This window comes from Mastomys coucha, unplaced genomic scaffold, assembly GCF_008632895.1.
Source record: "Mastomys coucha isolate ucsf_1 unplaced genomic scaffold, UCSF_Mcou_1 pScaffold7, whole genome shotgun sequence".
NCBI lineage: Eukaryota > Metazoa > Chordata > Mammalia > Rodentia > Muridae > Mastomys > Mastomys coucha.
The window spans coordinates 9,697,380-9,709,151 of NW_022196913.1; positions in this window are offsets into that span (position 1 = coordinate 9,697,380).

Consider the following 11,772-nt stretch of genomic DNA (forward strand, 5'->3'; position numbering starts at 1 on the left):
ATTCCAGTGGACTTTATCTGAACATCCATAGGTCACAGAGATGTGGGGGAAGCATCTCTAGATGCTAAGAAACTGCCACTCTATACTCTTTTATAGTCTTTATGCATTGTGTCTTTGCTCAGCTTAATTAAAGTCCATTTCTATCTGCTTTTACTTTAACTTCTTTTTCTATTAGATGTTTTCTTTATTTACATGTCATCCAATATCTCCTTTCCCATATTCCCCTCTGAAACAAAAAACAAAACAAAAACGAAAACAAAAACAAACCCCTGTTCCCTCCCCCCTCCCCCTGCTCACGACCCTACCCTCTCCTCTTTACTGGCCCTGACATTCCCCTACACTGGGGCATAGAACATTCACAGGGCCAAGGGCATCTCCATCCATTGATGACCGACTTGGGCATCCTCTGCTACACATATGCTGCTGGAGCCATTAGTCCCACAATGTATAATCTTTGGTTGGTGGTTTAGTCCCTGGGAGCTCTGAGGGTACTAGTTAGTTCATATTGTTGTTCATCTTAAGGGGCTGCAAACCCTTCAGCTCCTTGGGTCCTTTCTCTAGCTCCTTCACTGGGAACCCTGTACTCAGTCCAGTGGATGGCTGTGAGCCTCTAGTTCGGTATTATTTGAATACTATCGAGCCTCTTAGGAGACATCTATATCAGGCTCCTGTCATCTAGCACTTGCCAGCATCCACAGTAGTGTCTGGATTTGTTGATTAAATATGGGAAGAATTCCCAGGTTGATTGTTCTTCCTTCAGTCTGTGCTCCATAGTTAGTGTCTACAACTCCTTCCATGGGTATTTTGTTCCCCCTTTTAAGAAGAAATGAAGTATCCACACTTTGGTATTACTTTTTCTTGAGTTTCTTGTGGTTTGTGGATTGTACTTTGTGTGTTCCGATCTTCTGGGCTAGTATCCACTTATCAGAGAATGCATACCATGTGTATTTTTTTGTGATTGGGTTACCTCACTCAGGATGATATTCTCCAGATCCATCCATTTCCCCAAAAATTTCATAAATTCATTGTTTTTAATAGCTGAGTAGTACTCCATTGTGTAGATGTACCACAATTTCTGTATCCATTCCTCTGTTGAGGGACATCTGGGTTGTTTCCAGTTTCTAGCTATTACAAATAAGGCTGCTATGAACATAGTGGAGCATGTGTCCTTATTACATGTTGGAGCATCTTCTGGGTATATGCCCAGGAGTGGTATAGCTGGGTCCTCTGGTAGTACTATGTCCAATTTCTGTTGGAACTGCTAAACTGATTTTCAGAGTGGTTGTACCAGCGTGCAATCCTACCAGCAATGAAGGAGTGTTCCTCTTTCTCCACAACCTTGCCAGCATGTGTTGTTACCTGAGTTTTTTATCCTAGCCATTCTGACTGGTGTGAGGTGGAAACTCAGGGTTGTATTGATTTGTGTTTCCCTGATGACTAAGGATGTTGTTCATTTCTTTAGGTGCTTCTCAGCCATTCACTATTCCTCAGTTGAGAATTCTTTGTTTAGTTCTGTACCTGTGACCATCCTCCAGCTAAGAGCTGGTTCTTTCAGACCTTGCCTTTCCACAAATAGCCACGCCTTTCTCTAAGCTCCTGCTAATAGCCATGGCCCTCTCCAACTTCCTGCTAATAGCTACACCTCTTTCCAAATTCATGTTATGCCAGAAGTCCATCTTCCAGAGACTGAAGAAGAAGATGCTGATTGGGACATGAATTGCCGATGAACTGGGGGAGGGTTTTTTCTTTACCTTCCTGCTTGTAACAAAGAGAGTTCAATAATGATGGAGGACTGAAAGCACACCATGCCTCGGTCTCATTTTTTAACCTCTTCATGCATTCCGTTAAATTTTCACAGGCTCTAACCCCCACTCCAGAAGACATGTTTGTGTGTGGCTGCAGGCAGCCACATGCACCCCCCATTTTTTAATAGGGTTATTTGGTTCTCTGTAGTCTAACTTCTTGAGTTCTTTGTATACCTTGGATATTAGCTTCTGTCAGATATAGGATTGGTAAAGATCTTTTCCTAATTTGTTGGTTGTCAGTTTGTCCTATTAACAGTATCTTTTGACTTACAGAAGCTTTGCAATTTCATGAGGTCCCATTTGTCAATTTTTGATCTTAGAGCATAAGCTATTGGTGTTCTGTTCAGGAAATTTTCCCATGTGCCTATGTGCTTGAGGGTCTTCCCCACTTTCATTTCTATTAGTTTCAGTGTATCTAGTTTTATGTGGAGGTCCTTGATCCACTTGGACTTGAGCTTTGTACAAGGACATAGGAATGGATCAATTTGTATTCTTCTACATGCTAACCACCAGTTGAGCCAGCACTATTTGTTGAAAATGCTCTTTTAGTTTTCCACTGTATGGTTTTAGCTCCTTTGTCAAAGATCAAGTGGCCATAGGTTTGTGGATTCATTTCTGGTTCTTCAATTCTGTTCCATTGATCTACCTGGCTGTCACTGTACCAATATCATGTAGTTTTGTTTTTGTTTTTGTTTTTTATTTTTTATCACAATTATTCTGTAGTACAGCTTAAGGTCCAGGATGGTGATTCCACCAGAGATTTCATTATTGTTGAGAATAGTTTTGGCTATCCTAGGTTTTTTGTTATTCCAGATGAATTTGCAAATTGCTCTTTCTAAGTCTGTGAAGAATTGAGTTGGAATTTTGATGGGGATTGCATTGAATCTGTAGATTGCTTTCAGGAAGATGGCCAGTTTTACTATATTAATCCTGCCAATCCACAAGCATGGGAGATCTTTCCATCTTCTGAGATCTTCTTTGGTTTCCTTCTTCAGAGACTTGAAGTTTTTGTCAAACATATCTTTTACTTGCTTAGAGTTATACCAAGGTATTTTATACTGTTTGTAACTATTGTGAAGGGTATTGTTTCCCTAATTTCTTTCTCAGCCTGTTTATCCTTTGTGTAGAGGAGGGCCACTGATTTGCTTGAGTTAATTTTATATCCAGCTACATTGCTGAAGTTGTTTATCAGGGTTAGGAGCTCTCTGGTGGAATTTTTGAGGTCACTTAAGTATACTATCACATCATCAGCAAATAGTGGTAATTTGACTTCTTCCTTTCCAATTTGTATCTCTTTGATCTCCTTTTGTTGTCTAATTGCTCTGGCTAGGAGTTCAAGTACAATATTGAGTAGGTAGGGAGAGAGTGGTCAGCCTTTTCTAGTCCCTGATTTTAGTGGGATTGCTTCAAGTTTCTCTCCATTTAGTTTGATGTTTGCTAATGGTTTGCTGTATATTGCTTTCACTATATATTAAGAGATTCTTAACTGGGATTATAAAATAGAACAAATTCCTGTTCTTGCTTATTTGATTTTGATCAGCATATTTATCACAGCAGCAGCAATGAAATCACAAAAGAATATTAGCAGTATCCTCATGTAAATGACATGTCCTTTTCTTTGATTTTACCCTTCAAATTAGTTGGGCTTTACTTTGTATTTTCTTGCACATGTGTATTCAAATATTCAATTATTCAACCACTTTGCATTTATCTTATGTCAAGTATGATTTCAAATCCTGTTCCTTAAAAGAGTTAATTTCAAATCCTGTCCTTTTTCATCTAAAATAGGGCTTTTTTTTTTTTTTTTTACTGTCAATAAAGGTTTTTAGTTAAGTAAGATAACTTGGCCTTTGTGCAGATGCCACATAACTAATGTGCATAGGCTATTGTTCTTATATTAGAAATTTTACCCTGGCACATCAGGCTCAGTAACATTAATCTGTTCTTGGCTGGTTCTCTTATATCAGCAGTGATATCTCTTAAGCATTAGAGGATTATACAGGCCCTTTTGCTATAGGAGTAGAATGTATTGTTTACTGAACGGCTACTGTCTTTTCTGTCATCTCTGAATTTCTTAACTCTCCTGAAAACTGACCTCAGCCTTGCTACTCTACATTGCACAATTTCAATATAATTTCTCATTTCCTGGAAACTGCTTTAATATTTAATCTGAGATCAGGAATGTCATCCATTCTAGAAAACTCAGCTGGCAAATTGGACACACACACACACACACACACACACACACATACACACACACACACACACAAACACACACACACATATTCAACAAAACCAGGAGCTGTTATTTTTGCGGGGGGGGAATAAAAGAGGTAGATTAACCGTTCGGCAGATTAACCAGAGGTCAAAGGCAGTATCCAAATTGACAAAATCAGAAATGAAAAGGAAGATAAAACAACAGAAAATTAGGATATTCAAAAAAGCATATACTCAACTAAACTGGAAATCCTGGATTGAAACGGACAATTTTCTAGGCAGACACCAAATACTAAAGTTAAGTTAGGATCACATAAACCATCCAAACAGTCCCATAATCCCTAAAGAAATAGAAGCAGTTATAAAAGTCTCCCAACCAAAAAAAGCCCAGTACCAAATGGGTTTAGTGCTGAATTCTATCAGACCTTCAAAGAAGACCTAATACCAATACTCTTCAAACTATTCCAGAAAACAGAAACAGAAGGAACACTACTCAGTTTGTTCTATACATCCATAGTTCCTCTAATACCAAACTGCACAAAGACCTAACAAAGAAAGAGAACTTCAGACCAATATTCCCTTATGACTATCAATGCAAAAATACTCAATAAAAATTTTGGAAACCTAATCCAAGAATACATCAAAGCAATCATTCACCATGATCAAGTAGGCTTCATCCCAGGGATGCAGGGATGGTTCAATATTTGAAAATCCATCAATGAAATCTACTACATTAACAAACTCAAAGAAAAAACCCACATGATCATTAGATGCTGAAAATCATTTGATAAAATTCCACATCCCTTCATGTTAAAAGCCTTGGAATGATCAGGAATTCCACTTCCTTATGCAGCAAACTAGTAGCCAATATCAAATTAAATGGAGAGAACCTTGAAGCAATCTCACTAAAATCAGGGAATACATAAGGCTCCCTACTTTCTCCCTATCTATTCAACATAGTACTTGAAGTTCTAGCTAGAGCAACAACAAAAGGACGTCAAAGGAATAAAAATTGGAAAGGAAGAAGTTAAAATACCACTATTTGTAAATGATATGATAGTATATTTAAGTTACCCCAAAATTCCACCAGGGAACTCCTACAGCTGATAAAACAACTTTAGCAATGTAACTCAAACAAATTAGTAGACTTTACTCAAAGGATAAGTCGGCTAAGAAAGATACTAGGGAAAGTATGCCCTTCACAATTGCTATAAACAATATGAAATATATTGGTGTGATTCTAGCTAAACTAGTGAAATATCTGTATGATAAGAACTTCAAGTCTCTGAAGAAAGAATTCAAATAAGACCTCAAAAGATTGAAAGATCTCTCATGCTCATGAATTGAAAAGATTAATATGGTAAAAATGGCCATTAAACCAAAAGAAATCTACAGGATCAATACAATCCTCATCAAAATTCCAACTCAATTCTTCATAGAGTTAGAAAGAGCAATTCTCAAATAGATTTTGAATAACAAAACCCCAGGATAGCAAAAACTATTCTCAACAGTAAAAAAACTTCTGGGGAAACTCAATCACTGACCTCATGCTGTAGTATAGAGTAATAGTGATAAAAACTGCCTAGTATTGGTACAGTGACAGGCAGGTAGATCAGTGAAATAGAATTAAAGACCCAGAAATGAACCCACACACTATAGTCACATGTTCTTTGACAAAGGAGCAAAATCCATCCAGTGGTGAAAGAACATTTTCAACAAGTGGTGCTGATTCAACTGGTAGTCACTATGTAGAAGAATACAAGTTGATCCGTTCTCATCTCCCTGTACAAAGTTCAAGTCCAAGTGGATCAAGGACCTCCACATAAAACCAGAAACAAAGAATCTAATAGAAGAGAAAGTGAGGAAAATCCTCAAACACATGGCCACAGAGAAATGTTCCTGAATAGAACACCAATGGCTTATGCTTAAAGATCAAGAATTAGCAAATGGGACCTCATAAAATTGCAAAGCTTCTGTAGACAAAGGACACTGTTAATAGTACCTAATGGCAACCAACTGATTTGTAAAAGATGTTTACCAATTCCACATCTGATAGAGGGCTAATATCTAGTATAAACAAAGAACTGAAGAAGTTAGATTCCAGAGAAACAAATAATCTTATTAAATATGGGGAACAGAGCTAAACAGAATTTTAAACTGAGGAAACTTGAAAGGCTGAGAATCACCTAAAGAAAATGTTCAACATCCTTAGTCTTCAGGGAATTGCAAATTAAAATGACCCTGAGATTACCACCTCACACCAGTCGGAATGGCTAAAATCAAAAACTCAGGTGAGAGCAGATGCTCAGGAGGATGGGGAGAAAGAAGAACAATCTTCTATTATCCATGCTGATGGGATTTCAAGCTGCTACAACCAGTCTGGAAATCAGTCTGGCAGATCCTCAGAAAACTGGACATAGTACTTGAAGACACAGCAATACTACTCCTGGGCATATACCTAGAAGATGCTCCAACATGTAATAAGGACACATGCTCTACTATGTTCATAGCAGCCTTATTTATAATATCCAGAAACTGGAAACAACCAAGAAGTCCGTCAACAGAGGAATGGGTACAGAAATTGTTGTACACAGTTGGAATACTACTCAGCTATTAAAAACAATGACTTCGTGAAATTTGCAGGCAAGTGAGAAGGAAGAAAAAAGTCTGGATGCTCCAGTGCTTTCTGGAAAAGGTAACAAAATACTCACAGGAGGAAATATGGTGACAAAGTGTGAAGCAAAGACTGAAGGAAAGGTCAGCCAGAGACTGCTCCACCTGGAGATCCATCCCACATACAGTTACCAAACCCAGATGGTATTGTGGAGACAAGGAAGTAATTGCTGATGGGAGCCTGATATGCCTGTCTCCTGAGAGGCTCTGCATGCACCTGAATAATACAGAGGCAGATGCTTACAGCCAACCATTGGACTGAGTGTGGAGTCCCCATAGAAGGAGTTGGAGAAAGGACTGAAAGAACTGAGGGGGTTTGCATCCCCATGGAGGGAACAAAATTTCAACTGGCCAGAACCCAGGAGCTCCAGGGGACTGGAACACTAAGCAAAGAACACAAATGGAGGGTTAGGGTTGGCCTCATATGTGGTAGAGGATGGTCTTGATGGACATCAGTGTGTTCAATTCCCCAGTATAGGGGAATGCCAGATTGAGAAGTGGGGGGTTAGTGGGTGGGTGGGTTGGTCGGGGAGCCCCCTCATAGAGACAGGAGGAGGAGGTATTGGATAGGAGTTTTCTGAATGGGAGACCTGGTAAGGAGAAAATATTTGAAATGTAAATAATGAAAATGTGTGATAAAAAAGTAAAAAAAAAAGTAAGAAGTAATAAAAAATGAAATACTTATAAATAATATCATTTAAAAGACATTAAAAGGTTTAAATTAGGGTCCTTAATGATGAACAATGCATTGTTTTTCCTGGGCACATCCTGATCTCCAGAATTGATGCACATCACTAGACTGGGGGAGTTCTGTGTGTAATGAAAATGTATTACTTAGATATTTGTTGCAAATTATATTAATCCATATTTTCCAAGAAGAGATATACTTGGCATGAATCTCCTAAATTTCCATTCATCAGAAATTTCATGTGTTTTGAAGGTTAGTTTCCTCTCACCTCCTGTCAATCCTCACTCAAGGATACTACAGTCTGAGTTCCTGGAGAAACACTGGGATTCAAGAGTACCCATTTATATATGGCTCACTTCTAGACTATACATGATATGCTTCCTTATTCCTGAAATACTAGAGAAAAACTATGAATAAATACTTGCTAACTGCTACTTCCCAGAAGATGGCAATTCTCTTCACCGTTATATCACATATGTTAGTAAAATGTCTTTTATTATTTCAATCCCTACACACACATTTCTAAGTAAATCCTTCCAGGATGCAAATGGATCAGGATAAGTTAAAATGTGTGAATCTCTTAAACTGGCAAAGATAAATGCTAAAGAAAAATGATTCTTTTATTTCTTAGAAAAGGGAAATATACATAGTTGTGCTTTCTTGCTTAAGATTGAAGAATCAGCAGAGCAGGAATTGCTCAGAAGGTTGGATTAAGGTGATATGTAATCATCACTTTTTGAAAGTACCCTTCCTCTATACTCTTCCCATGCAGTGACTTCTGGCACAAGGCATGGCATGAACCTCCATGTTAGTATTCATCCAAAAATGGAAAATCAGGGTGATCCTCCAAGCTAGAAAGACAAGTAAATCATTTTAGTTTTTAGTGACTACTTTGAAATTGTTATTAGTGGGAAATACACAAATTTATTTTCTAGTAATTCAGAATCTACCTTAAGTATTAATGTATAAAAGGTTGAACAAAAACTAAATTCATATCATGCTACTTTTCCTGGCACTTACACAGAAAATAGACATTCAAATGAACATCTATCCAAAAAAGGTAATCAGTTCTCTTAATTACAATTTCTTAATGAAAATAGAAACTGATCACCTTGTTTTGAAAAGAAGAAGCCAAGGTGCACATTCCTTACCAAGAAACACTTCATGGAGATACAGATGAATAGGATCATTTTCATTTCATTTTACTAATGCATCAATTACATGCTAACTGTCTATTGCATCCATTATACTAGATGTGATTCAAAAGTAGAAAAAATGGACTGCAGACATGATTGAGTGGAAAAAGCGCTTTTGTTATAAATATATGATATGAGTTTGGATCCTCAGTACCCACATAAAACTGGGCATGGTACATGTATGCCTCTGTAATAGACCTCCATGGTGAAATGGGAAGTGGGGACAGGCATTTTCCTGAAAACCTACCGGCAGCCTGGAATACACAGTGGAAACAAAATGTACTGCCCCAAACAAGAAGGAAGTTGAAGAAGACAACCAGTGTTGATTTCTGACCACCAGATGCAAGCAATGGTAGACTAATGTGCTCTCATTCAATCATACACATACAAATATGCAATATACAAGGCACCACAGAGAAGACAACTGGAAGATGAACATATAAGATGAAATACTATATCCAAGTAGATAAGTATAGAAGATCACCATTCAGTAATAATCATTCAAACTATAAAGAAAGAAAATTTGGTTAGTTGTTAATTTTTCACAGTTATGATATAAGTGAGTGCTTGATGCTCAGTCTGTAACATTAACATGTTTTTTTACTTTCTTCATTATAATAAGTGTATTTGATAATGATAAAATTTACTATGAAATTTCATTATATTCTGTTATTTATTAAGTATGTCAACTTTCATAAATTCTCATATTTATATAATTTTAGAAGAAATTTCCTAATAGGACAAGAAAAATATATTACATTATTTCTCATTGATTTTACATATTTATATGTGTGTATATATAATATAGAAAGTATATGTATATATGTATATACTATTATACATATAGTTTTTCTACTGAAAATATATAAAACAATTGGAGCATCAAGGAAGAATTAAATTTCTTGTTCCCTACAAGTTCGTCATCAGACGGTTCTGTCTTCTACATGCTATAGTGTTATTTTCTATAACTTCTTAAATTTCAACATTGAGATCTTGGTATTCTAGAAAACAAATACCAAATGAGCTACAGAATTCATTAAGCCAGTTATTGTTATTACAAACATATTGAATTGGCCTGGAGGTACAATATAAACAAAGTAGAGCTTACAGTCCATTGAAAACATAAAATTACCTAAACTAAATGAAAAATTTCACCAGGAGGAAATATCACAGTCCACAAGATGGATGGTCACACATTTAAAATACTTAGGAATTAATCAGGTGACAGAGCACATGACATGATGTTGAATTGAAAATGTTTCAACAGGCTTGTTGAATTGCCTCAAGTGTAAATCCCGGGACACACCAAGTCAGAGCTTTAATGAAGGATACATATCTTTCACCAATGATGACCCAGAAATTTCCATAAAACAGGAGGAGAACAGTAAGTTCAGGAGGTCAACCTGAGCCAGGCTCCATACCTCCTGCCAGGTCACAGAGAACAGAAATCACAGGAGGCTAGAAATAGTTGCTAAAGCTTTTGTCTCTTTTTTGATGAATATTGTTTCTGGACGTCTTCTTTAAATTAAGGAAGCTATTAACATGTATGTTATACTCACCTCAGGAAAAAAGTTGGAGTAAAATATGTTTACTCAGGGCCAGAAGAATGAATGGAAATATGTAGCTGCTGGAATAGGGTCTGGGGGAAACCTTGAGGAAATCCCAGAGACCTGGCATGGGGAAACTTCCAAAGTTCTATGTGGGTGACCATAGCCTGAAATGCCCAACAGTCTGGATATGAAAGCTGAAGTGACCACTTCCAGTAGTCAGACAGGACACCAGTGGAGGGATAGGGACACCAACACACCTACAAAGCTTTTGACCCAAAATTGTTCCATCTAAAAAAAATGCAAGGATAAAAATGGAACGGAGACTGAAGAAATGGGCTACTAGTCACCAACCCATCTTTGGATCCATCCCATGGACAAGCACCAAACCCTAACATTACTATTGTTACTGTGCTATGCTTACAAATAGGAGACTAGCATGGCTGCCCTTTGAAAGGATCTATCCAGCCGCTAATGGAGACAAATGCAGATACTCTAGGCCTACATCAGATGGCTAATATGTAAAATATACAAAGAAGTAATAAAGTTAGCCTCCAGTAGACAAACATGGCTCAAAGTACAGGGCTGGGGCCACCCACCCACGTCAAATTTTTTTAACCTGGGATTGTTTCTGTCTAAGGGACATTCAGGGACAAAAGGCAGAGCAGAGACTGAAGAAAAGGCCATCCAGAAACTGCCCCATTTGGGATCCATCCTATCCACAGACTATAAACCCTGGCACTATTGCTGGTGCTAAGAAGTACTTGCTGATAGGAGCCTGATAAGGTTGTCCTTTGACACACTCCACTAGCACCTGAGACAGATGCAGACACTTATAGTCAGCCACTGGACTGAGCCCACAGACCCAATGGAAGAGTTGAAAAAAGGACTGAAGGAGCTGAAGGGGATTTCAACACCATAGGAAGAACATCAATATCAACTAAGCTGGGCCCTAGCAGAGGACTGCCTTATCTGGCATCAATGAAGGAATGGGATGTATTGGTTCTGTGGAGGTTTGATGCTCTGAATAAGGGTGATGTGAGAGAGTTGAGAAAGGAATGGGTGTATGGGTGGGAGAGCACCCTCTTAGATGTGAAGGGACTGGGCAAGAGAGTGGGGGTCTGGGTAGGGCGACAACATTTGAAATGTAAATAACAATAAGAGAGAGAGATAGAGAGAGAGAAAATATTTTGGAAACTAATTCCTGAATTAAAATGTACAATCTCATACAGAATGGTGTTAGCAAGTAAGTTGATGAAGGAACAAACCCACCATAATTCCAAGAATGTTCTTAATGATATTCTTCATAGGTTCAAAATAAACTAAGCACAGTAGTTTAAATGTTTAAAATAATTCAGTACTTGTCATTGATAAAAAGTTTTCTTTATTTTAATTTAAAAAATTTTCATACAGTATTTTTGGTCTATTTCCCCTTCCCCAATGTTTTTAAAAACTTTTATACAATATTTTTGACTACGTTTAACCTTCCCCAATGTTTTCTCAAATTCCTCTCCCCTCCCTACCTACCTAATTTCATCTCTAAAAAGTGAATAAATAAAAATTAAAAAGAACAAAATAAACAGCCATCCATCGAACTGAGTGCAGGGTCCCCAGTGAAGGAATTAGAGAAAAGACCAATGGAGCTT